The sequence below is a fragment of the Centrocercus urophasianus genome, unplaced genomic scaffold (genome assembly GCF_019232065.1).
Source record: "Centrocercus urophasianus isolate 14NV4802_14NV808 unplaced genomic scaffold, USGS_Curo_1.0 seq_19, whole genome shotgun sequence".
Lineage (NCBI taxonomy): Eukaryota > Metazoa > Chordata > Aves > Galliformes > Phasianidae > Centrocercus > Centrocercus urophasianus.
Window position 1 is genome coordinate 4,860,935 of NW_024884744.1, and position 13,466 is coordinate 4,874,400.

The following is a 13,466-nucleotide window of genomic DNA, read 5'->3' on the forward strand; positions in this document are numbered from 1 at the left end:
TGCACTTGATAAGCTACGATGCTGGGAAGCTCTGCATTTTCATGAATAATAGCTGGAGTACCTGAAACCTTTTTAAGGAGCATTTCCCCCCCATGTTTAATTGGAGTAATCTCATTTTTGCACATACCGTGAGAGTTATGTTTTGTGACATTAAGTTTTCAAAAGGCAGCATTTGGTTCGTTTTAAAGCAGAACTCTCTCCTGCTGATGGATTTTAAATGGTTGCCTGCTGTAGCTGCAGACTAAGTCTAGGTTTTCTGTGTTGTAAATAGAAATTAAAGTGAAGACTGAAACGAGTCATCTCACTTGAACATGCATCTGTGCTCAGTGCTGTGCTGTTCTAAATAAACACACACATTCCAGACCTGTTCTGAATTGAGTCTCAGATTGAATTTCAAATTGTTGCTCGCTTCTGAAGGGGAGTGCTGGCAGGTCTTGGTGTTCTTCTTTAAGCAGATTTTAGACAGTTGTTAAGAAATGATTGTAGCCATGCGTATCTTGTTTGAATAGCCAGCTCTTGTTCATATGTGATTTTCTGAATTAGTACATTTAACACAGTTTAGCTAATATATCTTGATTTTTATGATGCTGTTGCTCCTTCATAGAGCTATTTCTATGGTATTTAAAGAAAGCAACCTTTGAAAGTCTAATAAATAGTTTTATTAGCTGTTGCAAGTGCGGTGCTATCATGTTTAAACAACTCTACCCTGAGATTTTCAGCAGTTTCTTGGCTGAAATAACAATTTAGATGTAGATTTTGGTCACTAACTTTTCCTGGAAGTGGCCAGATTACAATCTGATTCCAGTCCCATTGTTGAGCAGAAAGCTGGTATGCAACCGATCTATTTTTTTATTCCTTCTGTGGCCAGATGTGTTCTATTATGGTGCCTTAGAATCTGTTATGTCAGTGAACCGTACATGTCACAAAACTCTTAATGGAAAACTTGAGTTGCCCTGGAGCACTTGAGGACTGTTGTTTTTATGTCCTCCTGTCTTTTTATGTTGCTCAAATAAGCAAAGAATTTTCTAGAGAAATATATTAAATTTCTGAAATAAGGTTACTTGCACAGCACTTCCCTGTGACGCCTGTAGAGACCTTTGTGTAGGTACCCAACCTTATACTGATGCTGTTTGTACTCAAAGTGGTAGATGGTTCCTGAGCTGAAGTTTACCCTTATTAATGCATCCAAACATGGGACTCCTCCTTTTGCTTCTGCTGAGATTGAGCACAAGTTTATGAGGTTCACCTTAGCTGCCATAGTCAGTTATCACTGATGATGCTTAGGAAGGTACTGCAATCTTTTTTTTTTTTTTAATTGGTGATATTATGCCCCCAGAGGTGCTGGAACTTTCCTTCCTTCAATAAAAATGCAGCCAAAAGAAAATTTCAGCTACAGTAGAACTGCAGTAGGACATATTCATATAATGGAAATGGAGCATATTAATTGGATATGCATGAAATGAAAATTACCTTGCACAGAAACAGAAATCAAACCTACTCTTTCCCAAGCATTAATTTTATTTTTTTCATCTTTAGCGATAACCAGAGACATATTTTTTGGCATTTAAAAAGCCAGAAAAACACTCTGGAGTTTCAAAGTGCAAACATACCTATCTTTTAATATGAGTTGTTAAACTGAGACCTGAGTGACCTATTTATGTGCTGCTTTGTTTGAGTGGAGGCTGGATCTGATCTACCTCCCTCAATTTCTTTGAAAAACTGCAATTAAATATCAGACACAATAGGATTAAAGAATTGTATTGCTTGTAAAGTAACCTCTCTGTGCAGTATTATTGAAGTTGTATTCTCAGTGATATTTTACTTGAGTACAGAAATAAAAAGGCCACTGAATTCATCTTATCTCTTTCAAGACCATCCCTCTGTTTTCTGGTATTTATGCTTTTTCCAGTTTCATTTTCATTACGTAATTTCCTCAGCAGATGATTCAGCAGCCTATCAGATCTTGCTATTAAGTGTATGGTTTGCTTTTTTTTTTTCTTTTAATGTCTGTGTTTCTTATATCCAAAGATACAGGAGGCAGCAATTTTTGACCCCTTAGAGCACAATAACATTTGTTGTGATGGAAAAAAAGGGCGAAAGAAATTAACCATAACTGGAAGATGAATACATTTACTTCATCTGGAAACATTAATTAATACAATAATTAATTAATATATTACTGAGTTTTGCATTAGGGCAAATAAGTAATAAGTACTTGGGGAAATATTTGTGTCCAGGAGCTGTCAATCTTCTGTAGCCTCTACTCCATTCCCATTATCACTTTATCTCCCATCCTGTTTTAAGAGGATTTCTTTAGGAAGTGTCCTAATTTACTAATTTATTTTCTTTTTCTAACCTCAGCACTATGTGTACAGATTATCACTAGAGTAGTAGAAATGCCATAGATTTAGGGCTACCATGCCAGAATGTGCCAGGATGTGCATGTGCTAAATTGATGTGCCAGTCCTGAGTTGTCCTCTCATGAACAAGGAAGACAGGATAAAATCCTGTTCCATAAATATATTTGCCATCAAATAAGATTGCAGATGCACAGATAAAATTATTTCATTAAACATTTATGGCATGATATTGGCAATGTTTTTTCTGCTTCCAAGTATAAGTATGTGACCCATGCTCATGCATTCCAGAGTTGCCTGATTTCCCTGAATGCAGCCGAGCTGTAAGCTGCCTTATGACACAGAGCGACTTTACACCCAGCGCTGTGCAGGGCTCCAAGCAGGCAATGGCTTGGCACCAGCTTGCTCAACAGATTTGTTTTGCTGTTTCCAGTTTGGAAGAGACCTGTGTCAAAGGAGTCAATTTGGCCAATTGCTCCAGAGGAAAAGTCCAAAAGACATTGCTATTTAAGGGCAGCAAAATGAAATTCCATCCCACACCATGAATGCCACGATGAGCTGGCAGGCTCGTGGTCTTGACACAGGCCAAACAACTTGGAAAATGCCAGGAACCCTTCTTTTGGGAACAAGAAGTACATCTTGTGAAAACAGCAGGATTATTTTATGTACTTTAATCGTGTTCCAAGTATCTGTTTTCAAAGAGACACTATTCAAAGCTTTCAGATTCACCTCCCTGGCAGAAAATTGCGTTCCCTGCAATATCTGAAGGATGAACCTATAGGTAGATTTTACTGCTGTTCACAAATGGAAATGGCCTATTTAAATAAGTGATTTAAAATGATGGTTTTAAGTTGGGGGGAAAAAAAAAAAAAAGGTAAAATTCAGTTCTAGTTTTTCTTAAAGAAAGACATGTCAAAATTTATTTTGGAAGCCAAAATACTAAGAAAAAAAGAAATTATAATTAATTTTATGGTAACTAATTATTTTCATCATCGTTTGTCAGACTTTCCAAATATTTGGTGTTTAAAAATGGATGTACATGCATGGCACAGTTGTCAGAACAGACAAATTAGACTAAATCAGAAAGACTGGAACTCAGTGAGGGCTGAAAATCTACCACTCGTAGCAGGAACTCTACTTAGCTACTTGGTATTCTGCATCCACCTCTTCCACATTTTTGAATTGATAGATCAGATACTTTCCTACTGCTTCCTTATCACAGACTTGCTGGCTTTTCAGCTCATTGCCATTTTTCCAACATTCACAAAATTAATCCAAATGAGAAGATATTCTTCAGCTCATTAAGATTTGTGAGGCGCTATTGGCTTGGTATATTTTTAAATGAGCATTTAAAAGATTTTAATAGATTGTAAGGCATTTATATTTTAACATTTTATTTTAACATTGCTATTCATAATATCACATAGAAATCTAAATGTGATAACAGAAATGCCTGTAGTCTAAATTAAGTAGCCATGTTTCAAAATTGATTGCTGCTTCTGCTCATAATAAAAATAGTGGTAGAAGTGTATCACGAAAGAAAATAAACACCTAAATTCAGTGTGTGCTCTGTCCAGTCCTCCACTCCACACATCGTAATGCTAAACCCACATCTCTGTGGTGCACAAATAATCCTGTATAATGCCAGTTCAGGAATATAACTACCTTCTCATTATAAGTGATACACGTGGTAATGAAGCATTGCATGTTGTAATTCTAACTTCTCTCCAGGGACGTGAGGCTCGTTATGAAGTCTCATATCACAACACCTCTCCTGGTTGAAAGCTCTGCAGAGATGAGATGGTTGTGTTATTCCCCGGCCTCCCTTGTAAACTCCCAAGAGATCAGCTGGCTTTGATATTGCAGAATTTTGTGGAGAGGCAAGGAGGCAATATTTATGCCAATATAAAACATGAAACTGTATCTGCAATTTATATTTGAATCACCAGTCCATCTTAAGCGGATTTGTATGTTGAATTACAAATGTGTTCTCGTACAGCCACGAAGTCTAAGTGGTAGGTGGCAGGACACGTGAGTTAATCTCCTAGAGTACAGGTGAGCAATCCCATAATTTCTGAGCTTTACAATGATCCAGCTGAGAAACTCATCCAGGAGCATAAAAGAACCCTGATGAGAAAAAGATAAGCAACATATGTAAGTACAATCTTAGAACAGAGCCTCTAGTGTTAATAGGATATTTTGTCAGAATCTCATTAGGCTGTAACTAGAATTTGCATACTGAACAATACTGATTTAAATCTTTCCTTAAGGGGCAGAAATGAAACATAAACTTAACTTTTCTTAGGCTTAATGTATTCACTGAAAATAATTTTCTTCACCTTAGACAGCAGCCTCTGCTTTTCCTTTCCTTCCTTTGCTGCCCCGGTTCAGTGTTTCTGGTGCACTGAGCCCTTTGGCCAAATAGTCCTTTGGCCAAATTCAAGCTATTCATCTCTAATGTAATAATGGATAAAACTCTGGTTGGTCTTGTTTTTCTGTCCTTCTGGAAGATTGGGATCATCTTTCCTGTGGGAAAATCTCTCAGCCGTTCAGTCCACGTTGTTTTTCTATCAAATCACTATGTGCTATGAAGTTCTCCAAAATGAAAAGCCTAAATCACAAGGGGAGGAGGAAAAAAAAGAGTATAAAAAGAGTTTGAACATATAAAAAGCATAACTGAAACTGCAGAACACATATAATGCACGTTTTGATGAGTTTTGGTAAATGGGAAATGAAATTCATGGTTACGTTTCCAGACGTCTTCTGCATTACTCTCACTGAATGCCCCATTTCTTTCAACTATCAAGGTTACTGAACTTCAGATACACTTCTCCTACTGTGTTTACAAATCAATTAAGTCAAAAGAACAAAGCTTTTTTATATGCTAGAGAAGTAATGCTCATTAAATTTTGGATAAGGTGCAAAGACAATTACTTCTAAAAATGGATGAAATTAATTGCACTCTTTGGTTTCTTTTGATCTTCTACAGCTTACATTATTCTTCTTGGTTTTTTTCCCCACTGTCTTGAACCCATCGTTATTCCAGAGACAGTCATGGCTTAGGGATTGAAACAATGTTTTATGAATAAATTTGAGTATGCACCGTCTGCTCTCAACTTAATAAGGCTGCATAAAGGAAAACTAAGATTCCAGCGTGAGAATTGATGCAGCTCATCTGTGGTCATCCACATGCTGGCGGGGTGGATGTGAAGTGCCATGATGTGAGAATGCAGAGTGCTCTCACCCCTTCCTAGACCTGCCTTCATAGGACAGCCCTAGCACAGCTTCTGAATCTGTTTCTCTTACTGTAGCACAAGGGATATCCCTTATATTTCTGGGAAAATTGTGAAAGATTAATTAACATTTTTGAATTCATAGTATTCTTGGTTAGGTACTAATTAGTATTGCAGATACAATACAGTTGTCTTGGTATGAAGTTTTACGGAGCTGACATCCACTAGTACTGCTGGTTTAAACTTCTTCTAGCTCCTAGTTGATGAGCTTTCTTCTGAAATGCATAATGACCTAGCAATTGCCATTCTGAAAGAGCGTGTGCCTTTGTTGCTATATGCTACTGCAATATAAACTGTTTTTGGAAACAAGAACACTCTACTCACTAATTTTTTCCACATTATTTAAGTGTGGGACATTGGGCACTTCTCAATTTGGCATGTAATTGTGAAAAATCATAGAATCAAATAGAATCAAGATTATGTGCTTATAACAAGCGATGGAATAATATCAAAAGATATCAAAAGATTCAGAAGAGAAGTACTTCACAGAAAGTGTTTGTGTTTTAGGGTATTCCTGTGGCAAATCCCATGCTTACTTGAGCTGCGGTCAGTAGAAATCCTGGCTGAATTCTGATGACAGGAGTATGTTCTTGGTTGAGTTGCATGTAGACAACATGCAGATTTCTGTGGATACATATGTTCAGCCAGGGAAACGTGCATGTCGTTTCTCTTTTGTGTCTGTAGTTAAGGAGAGTGGAATAGGAACCTCCACGGATGTTGAATGGGGAGGAGGTTGTACCACCAACATTTTCTGTACTGAGTATTCACCTGCTCAGCTCTCAGGGCAGTGTGAGGGCCGAGGCTTTAGGACCACCTTCGAATCAGAGGTGAGGTTTCTAGGAAAGAGGGTTGTCTGTAATTCCTCAGTCATTTTTTAGGCATAACACGGGTGTGAGTTGATACTTCATTTGATAAACTGCTGGGAAGTATTTTGCATGTTTAGATGATAAAGTGCAACTGATATTGAACTTTTAAAATCTCTTTTCTTGCCTATTGTGCAGGGTACACAGAAGCAGGAGAAAAAATACTCAATTTTGCTCCTAATCAGTTTTACATAGAGGCAAAGATTTTTCATAAATGGAAGGTGCTAATCCAGACTGCTGATGTGAATGGAACTTTTCTCATTCATCTCAGTGACCCTTAATCTGCCAAATGTGTTGTAAAGGTTGATCATTGGAATTCCATGACGCATACAGAATAATGCCATTCACTTTTTCTATGGGTGGAAAAACGTGGGCATAAGGAGACATGCTTTGGCAGCAGTAAAGCAACTGTACAACTGGAGAACTCTTGAGTCTGAGCCTAAATGTTGTGTTTTATATCATTATTTGTAGAGAGGAAATGTCTCTAGGACAAGAACTAAATTCTCTATTGCAACTATTAATCATAAATGTTCAAGGACCATAGTTCTCCCTTGCAAATAGTTTTCATGAGCAAGTGAATTAGGTGAGTATGAGGCAAACGTCTGTTGATTAAGGGCTGAGACTGGAGTCTTCACCACCATGTTCCTTTGCTGTATGATTGATGGAGCTCAGCTGTAATTAAATTTAAAGCCATAGATTTGGCAGAGAATAGTATCCATTAACAGGACTGATGTCATTCTATTCCATATGATTCATTAGCAGTACCAGTATGTGTTTCCTACAGTTTACGTGATGTCCTAGGACATTAAAGTTAATGGTAACATTAACTTGGGACATTAGGTTTGTTTATTTTCTTAATATCAGAGAAGCTGTAAGCTGAGGTTTGCCTAATTTTGGGGCATTCACAGAAGAGGAGTAATGTTCTTTGAAGGTTTAGTATTCTGTTTATGATTGTTTAACATTCAGCATCAATGCTTTTATTGCACAGACGTTGGCATTTTACTCATTATCGCTTTGGTTTTCGTGCCAGGTTCTTGCAAGAAGTGTATTTGATGCCAGGTGCCAAATAACCTTTTGTCGTCTTGCTGAATGAGGCACTGCTTTTGTTCTACAGACAAAAATTGCATCTAGATTTTATAAACATTAAAATATATACCCATCTTTCCTTCTCCCTTCACCTCTGACACACACACACAATTTGGCAAGAACTTGCAGTACCCCTGAATTTGTACATTCTGCTCGAAGTGAGAAGAGAAATACCTCTCATTTTTAAGGATTATCTCTGGCCAATTAAAGACTTGCTAATTAATAGATTTTTCTGATCTACCCTATGCTTAGCTATGTGGCAGGACTGTAGAGCTTTGAGGGCTGTGTGAGATAAAATGTGTTGGATCATGGGATATAGAGGGCCCCAAAACAATCTGAAATTTTACCTATACAATTCTGTGTGCATTAAAACCACCCTTATGGCTCTGTGTGCCAGATATTTGTGGGATGATTGTTCTGAGTCATGTTTCAAAAAGAAAATCTAGAAGAAAGAACACAAGACAAACACGTAAATCCTTTAATTAATTCAAGAATTATTTATGTTAAATTATCGTACATTCACAGGATTACACATCTGCATTTTTCTCAACACACAGCTATTTTAAACCTAGCAGCTAATTCCTGGTTTGCTTTCATATATTCTTTGAAAAGGCAAAGAAAAGCTTAAGAATTCTTATGTAAACCAGATCATTCCAGTGAAATCATTTTACTAGCGCAATCCATTACACAGCACTTTGGTGATAAAGGAGTGTATATTGGAAGAGCAAGTCTTGCAATTCACAAACTGTTGTGGCAGGGGGTTGTTCTTTTTTACCTCACGTTATTTCTTTTATTTTTCCTCCTTGATTTTATTCTAAGTGAAATGAAATTTAACAAACATGTCCATATATAACTCAACATAATCTTTCTCTCTTATTTATTTCAGCCAAAGAAATGACTTTAAATGCTCTACAATAGTTCTCTACTGGTTTCCAAGAAAAAAATATTTTATGATGCAAACTACTACCCCAGTAAACCTGTCAGGAGGTTTGAGTTATTTACTTGCCCTTTCATGAAAAATAAAATAAAAATATCAGAAGGCCTTAAGAGAATGTAGGACTGATTCATTACAAATTATTTAACATTGTTTCTTATCAGTTGAGCAAAGTTTAGGAAAACCTCTCATTAAAACAAGGTGTCTTAAAGATGCAGGGCTTGGCTTCTCATAAAGTTCCTCTCTGCCCAACTCTGCAGGCTGTGCAGAGGTGATGAAGGGTGCAAAGAGAGTATAGAATTTTTTAAAAATCATTATTACCTTTTTTTGTTTTAGATTTTTCCCCTGTTCTGTTGATACCCCTTTCTGTATAGCAGTGTGACTCACCTGTGCTCATGGTCCCTCACCCCATATTTCCACAATTGTCTGTATAGGTGAATAAGGAATAAAACTCACTGCCTTTTGGGAAGAGGAAAATAGGTTTTCTGCTTGGTAACTGGATGAAATCCTTTTCTTGGATGACTTGCATCAAAATACACAGCAACAAGAAAGTGAAGAAAGATAGGGAGCCAGCAGGCGTTAACAGCACACAAAGGTGCAAACAGTCTTCGTTTAGTAGAATCTAAAAATGAGTTGGCCGCCAGCATAGACAGAACCCTGCCCACAGTTTGCTGTAGGCAGGAGTGTTTGTGACGGTGGGTGTTGTGAGAGCATCCTTCTGGGATAAGGGGCAGGTGCTGGGACATGCAGCGGCAGTGGGAACCTCAGCCAGAATTCCTTCCCTTTCCTTCCAGGATTGCTGTGTTTCTTATTGCCCTCTACTCACCTCTGCATCCTGGTTCTAACTAATTGGATCCCCTTGTCAAGAAGATACAGCTCTAATTACGCTATATCTAAATCGCCCTTGTGGGTGAGTTGGCAGAGGAGCTCTCTACTCCACCAAGCATATCTGTATGAAGGATCTGTAACCTTTCTTTTAGTTACTGTGGATCTGATGTTTATTTTTCTTTGCCTGCTCTTACATTGGTTTTTAGCATCTTGCACTCTGCATTACTGCTGAATGCTTAATAACCAGATTTTAGAACTTGCTGACACATTAGGGCTTATTGTCTCTTAGTTTATAACATGGATAAGTTCCTCCTAGATGTGGAGCTTTGTCAAATGTTTTCTGACAATCTAAATAACTAACATCTTTGACATTTACTGCACCCCTTTGCCAGGCTAGTCAGTAATAAGCTCAATGAAATCTGAGTTACTGAGGCATGACCTGAAACAATATTAGCTGTCCTTGATTATGCTCTGAATTTTCATGTTCCCCTCCTCCCCAGCCCCAGTGTGATCCTTTTAATGGTTGTCTAAGACTTGCTCGACAACTAATGGGAAATGAACTGACTGGTAATTTCTTGCTGTGTGTCTGCTTGGCCCCATGCCAGTCTTTTGAAATGATGGTACTAAATATAAATTTTCATTACACCTTCTTCAATTTCTATGCTTGCTTCATGTAGTACTTTTAGATTAGACTTGTTCAGCCCAGGTCCCTTATCGGTTTTAAGAACAACAATCCAGTTAATTGACAGTTTGGGGATTATCACCTTTTCTTTTAATTCCTCATCATCCTTTCTGTGTGTTGAGTCTTAGACAAATGTCTGCCCTCTTCATTTTTAAAGATAGGTACAGCAATAATTGGTGTGTAGCCTTCCTGTTCTTTTACACTCCATCACCTTTTTTTTCCTGTCAGTTTCTTGGTCTGTAATTATGCTTTAAATATCTTTTGGTATTAGTTGCGTTCCTCTGCACTGTTTGATGCTCATTTTTCAATTTGGCTTTCTCAAGTATTTTTGATTGCCTCAGGCTCGTCATAATTTACATAATCCTTCTGTATTCTAGATTCTTTCTACCTTTTAACGCTGTCACTTTATCCTTGATACTGTTTTCTCATCCTTTCTTCCTCTTGCCGACTCCTATTCTCATTTGTGACACATCCTGTGGATGTTTTATTGGAACAAGCATAGATGGTAATATCTTTCCTTTACTACACTTGATTTTTCTGGACTATTTAATTCATGTTAATTTTAGTCTTAAACTCACTTCTTCAAAATCTACCTTGAAAAGACTGTTATTTTTGCACTTTTTTTCCTTGACAAAGCCTGATGAATATTTTGGCTATGCGTACTTGTCTTGCTTTCCAAATGCACAAGAACTCTTAGGGAAATTCTTTTTTATTCAGGAAAACAAAATAGAATAGGTTGGCATTACGATCTCCTGCTGTTTCAAATCATGAAATAATGTTTTCTGCGTTTGAGATTTTGCTGAAATTGTGATAGTCATTTGAGGCGATGCTGGGTAATTTTGAAGCCTGGTAACCATAAATAATAAGCATGGTATAACATAAGTAATAGATTTATTCTGATTGAAATTGGAGTTCTCTCGTAGTCAGACAATTTACTTAGAGCTGTTGGGATCCGATTAGTCGCTGTCTCTCATCTAATGCTGAAGCTTTTTGTTGGTGCAAAGTAAGTGTGGAAATTTCCTAATCTGACGCAAAATAACTTGTCTCTTGGCTATGCAAGATAGAAAATGGTGTGGAATCTGCTCCTCACACTCAAAATCAAAGCGAGGTTAGTTGTAAAGGAGAGAACTTTTAATATATTTGAGCAAGCAAAAAGCACAACTTGTATGAAAATGCTGGTCTTGCTTTCACCCATTTAGAATTTCCTTTGTGTGTGCTATTGCAGTTCCAAGGGCTGTTAATGAAATTTTTATAATGAATGTAGTGTCTTTCAGTAGAGGGATGTAAAATTTGCATTGATATTGCCAACAATCTGGGCTTGTCTGCATTCTGCTGTGGTCTCATGACACGTCACTGAAAGTATTCAGAGAAGATTTGTACATGAAAACTCTTAAGAGAAAATTGTAATGTTTGTGTTTGCTCTTCTAATATACCAGGTCCAGAATCTAATGCAAGCTAACTTTAACTAAATTCGTGAAATATAATAAACATTTGAAAGCACAGTGTCTTAGAATTCAAAGGTACTATTAAATTGAGAGCTTTTGATGCCTTTGCAGAGGAATGTTAACAACTCTATTGCTTGAGACAGACCTGCTATTTTGATCAGTGGAAGTTTGGGTTACTGCAGTTTGATGGTTGCTAGTGTTATTACTTTGTTCAGGTATGCTATTTTGAGTTTTTTCCTATGAAAATGAATATTTCAGTACAAAGAAAAAACAAAAGCAAGAATAACTTTAAAGAGCGTACACTAAGCTTGATGTTTTTTTTGTTTTTTATTTTTTCGTAGAGACAAAAGTGAAAGAAGAAGCAGGTGCATCAGTAGCTTATTGTTCAGTAGAGCTGTTTGTAGTAGTGACTTCCAAAATAATGAGGTGTCACTATTCTACTGTTTGTGTGAGAGAAGGGCAAGCTTTGTATTCCTTTTGTAAAGAGAAATCAAACTTTCCCTGCTTTCCTGTATTTCCTACTTTATTTCTATGCTTTTCTTAAAAGAAAATTGTGCTGCCAAATCTTATTTCTGGGGAATTTAGTTATTTTAATTTGACACACCCATGTCTGTGGACTAGAAATCATATTAAGCGCTCGCCACCTGGTCCTTTCTGTGGTAGTATCTCAAACTGTATCTGTAAACTACAAGTCATAAGACTTTTTTTTTCATTGGTGGCTTTGGTAGCCAGTGATTTAATCAGTTTACCCTCAGTAGATCAAGGATTCCATCTATGAGCTTTGAATTAACTCAGTAAGTTCTTTACCTAATTTCCTTCTCTTTATTTGGAAAACACATGTTTTTATGGGGGACATAAAGCTCGGTTTTGCAAATCAAGGCCAGTTTTATGCCATTCCCTGAAGCATTAGGAAATGGGCTTTCCTATTCCTTTTTTGTTTTGCTGATTTTGGGCATGCAACTCTAGGGAGCGGTTATAATATATGCACTAGTGGTTGATAACACCATATCTTGAGCAATAAGTGCTCTTCTGTGGTACCAACATGGCAAATACGTTATTTTAGAGTAAGTGGATATGATACATTGCATATGTCCTCATGTCTACAATACCTGGGTATTTTTTATATCCTGCTAAGCTATTAGACTCAGTATTTTACAATGAAAGAGTGCTCCACAGTTTAATTACACGTTTTGTACAAAATATTTCCATTTAACAGTTCCAAAGTGTCTCTCCCTTTCAGTATAAGCATTTTGGCACAGCTCCCATCCCTAACAATGGGAGTGTCACATATAGTCCCACAGTGTTTGAAAATGCTTCTCTTTAGCCTTCATTGATAAAGTGTGTCTTACACTCTTTTCTACGTGCTCGCTATTTTAATTTATGGAATGGTCTGTACCATTGTTTTTGCAGCAAGAACAACGTAACCAGCAGTGGCTGTGTTTTCATTCAGAAGTGTCCTTACATTCCCACTGTGGCTTACAAATCCCAACATCCTTGCTCAAAGCCTAATCCTATTTTTGCCTTTTCTGGTTCTTTAGACCAGAATACAAAGCCTCATTCCTGATATTCATAACAGATATGTTGTTGCAGAAGACTGCCTTCAGAGTAATTCTTCATACTGGGGAGGGGAATGTTGTATAGTTAAAGCTTTGGAGGTGACACTACACACGAAATTATGGCTGACTTCCATCTATCTCATGAGTTCTGGAAATGGTAGAAACTGGGAAGCTTCAGCCTTTTATTACTCCACTCCATTACCTCCATCAAGAGAATTCGGGTTGTAAGAGAACAAGAAAGAAGGTCATCCCCCTGTATAGGCAGGAAAGGAAAACAGAATAAAGAATTTGCATTGTTTATCAGTGTTTTTTCCCATCCAGAGTTCAGAAGGAATCTATCTGAGATGCAGGCAGAGCAAACCTTCAGAATCTGTGTTAGACACAGCCAATCTGTTCTGACTGCAAGGCATAGATGGTGCTGA